Below are 2,793 nucleotides of genomic sequence, written 5' to 3' on the forward strand. Positions count from 1 at the left end.
ACATACATACATATGTGCGTGAGCCTATACACGTACATAGATATATATACACATAAGGATGCATGCTTGTACAAATGTACGTATGTATGTATGTATGTTTGTATGTATGTATGTATGTATGTATGTATGTATGTAAGTGTATATGTATGTATGTATGTATGTATGTATGTATGTATGTATGCATGTATGTATGAATAAATGAATGAATGAATGAATGAATGAATGAATAAACGAATGAATGAATGCCGGAATAAAGCATTTTGGTAGTGTACAGAATAGCATAATGTTAATGATATTAAGGTTAGTCAGAAGAAATGAAGGAAATGTTCTTTAGTTTCTCGATATACAGGTACAGGAAGTCTTCAAATTCGCTAAGGAAATGAAACGATAGAAAGTAAATTAAAGTAAAATAACTAGAATACTTATTTTCTAACATTTACTCTTTTACTCTTTTATTTGTTTCAGTCATTTGACTGCGGCCATGCTGGAGTACCGCCTTTAGTCGAATCAGATCGAACCCAGGACTTTGTAAGTCTAGTACTTATTCTATCGGTCTCTTTTGCCGAACCGCTAAGTTACGGGGACCTAAACACACCAGCATCGGTTGTCAAGCGATGTTGGGGGGACAAACACAGACACACAAACATATATACGCACATACATATATATATAGCAATGTTAATTCTCTAAATGAAGTATTAACAGTAACTGCACGATAAAGTGAAGTATATTGCCACTTGAGTGTGGCTGACCCCTAGGGGTGGATGTTACTGTTGCTTTTAGCCCCAGGAGGACATCTCCTTCAGCTGGCTTATCGACACACTACTGTGTCCTGTTTGTTTTGCCAAGGGAAGTTATCCCTCTCATCGTGATCTGTAGCACGAACGGACCCGGGTTTCAGGGTTATTTCCCTTCGTCAGCGTCCGATAGCCACCGATCTTCGGTGAGAGAGATAAATTCTTGGCAACCTTATGTCTACTTTTCCAGTGAAATTCTTCACTGATATCGAAAAAGTGAAAATAAGCAATGTTAATTCTCTCTCTCTCTCTCTCTCTCTCTCTCTCTCTATATATATATATATATATATATATATATATATATATATATATATATATATATATATATATATATATACGACGGGCTTCTTTCAGTTTCCGTCTAACAAATCACAAGGCTTTGGTCGGCCCAATGCTATAGTAGAAGACACTTGCCCAAGGTGCCACGTAGTTGGACTGAACCCGAGACCATGTGGCTGGTAAGCAAGCTACTTACCACACAGAGCGTTTGAGAATACTCGTGTTTCTCTTGTTTGTGCCTCTACTATATGTGTGTGTGTGTGTGTGTGTGTGTGTGTGTGTGTGCGTGCGTGTGTTTGTACGTTGGTTTATGTCGCAGCGATAGAGTAGGAGTGCTCAATACATGTTATAGAGGATATTTTATTGAAGCTAACACGTAGAGGTTTGCCTCGAAATTCATGCCACGGCGATCTGGAGACAATAGCTGTTACAACTCATTAGAAATGTACAGAGTAACCCATGAGATTAATGTAAAATTATTTTTATTTTAGTTTTCGTTTCATTTTATTTGCGTACAGGATGAGATTCATGGGTAAGTAAGTCGATATGATTGATATCTAAAGAGTCGGCACTTCGTTTACTGATGGAAGTGCTTCGTGGTGTCATTGGTGGAGACATTTGAATTTAAACGACCATGCCCTCATAAAGTGCAATTCATCACTTCTCTAGACATCTATAAATAACAACAAAATAACCCTCGAGTCACACACTACCTTATAAAGAAAGAGATATTAGAAATATTGAATAGATTACAGTCATAGACACCTCTAAATAGATGGAATAGTCATGGCTGGAACGCATTTGATCTTCAATCTGCCCAGCCAACGCGAATCCGTAACTAAAAAATAACATTCAATCACTCAGTGTGGCAACTTAGTAAAACTTAAGAACGCTTCCTTATACAATTGTTTTGAAGTCACCCAATCTCTTTGTCATCGATATAACATGATGAGAGATAACACCTTGGACAACTTTTCTTTATATATATTATATTTTGTTTTGTTATGTTTAACTGTTAGTGAACTATGGCTTCGATAATTACAAGTTTTCATCTCTGCTGTTCTGATGCTGAAAGTAACACGGCGCTGCAAATCGATGTAAATGTCAATGTTCGCTTAAAGAACCTCATTCGATGAGTCCATACTTGTTTACACCTTCTACCATTGCACACCATTATATTCAATACGCATAAACACACATAAACATTCATGAATATATGCACGTGTGTCAATATATACATATATACATATATACATTTATGCATGTATGTATGTATATATATGTGTGTGTGTGTGTGTGTGGGTGTGTGTGTGTGTGTGTGTGTGTGCGTAAATGCATATATATATGTGTCTATAACATAGACAGAAATAATAGGTTATATACTCTTATTTGTTTATTATATGCTTACAGCTGTTTCAGGCATACGTTTGGATGCGTTTATGCTTCAATCGGATCAATGGATCGAGTGATCGAGTGAAAATATAGAGAACCAGTCACCCAAAGCTATCTGTTTCAGAGCAAGAAAACCAACTGTTACAGAAAAAGAAGAAATGAATAAGGAAGGAATTTGGTCAATATGGCATTATATAGAACTAGGTCATGTATTTTTAGCCATCAAAGTGTAAATAATATTGACATCTTAGATTTAAATTCTCCCTTCATATGAACTCTTCCTTCGATGTATACATCACTCTCATTATGTCTATCAAACTGAAAG

The sequence above is a fragment of the Octopus bimaculoides genome, chromosome 6, assembly GCF_046866305.1.
Source record: "Octopus bimaculoides isolate indiv1 chromosome 6, ASM4686630v1, whole genome shotgun sequence".
Taxonomy (NCBI): domain Eukaryota; kingdom Metazoa; phylum Mollusca; class Cephalopoda; order Octopoda; family Octopodidae; genus Octopus; species Octopus bimaculoides.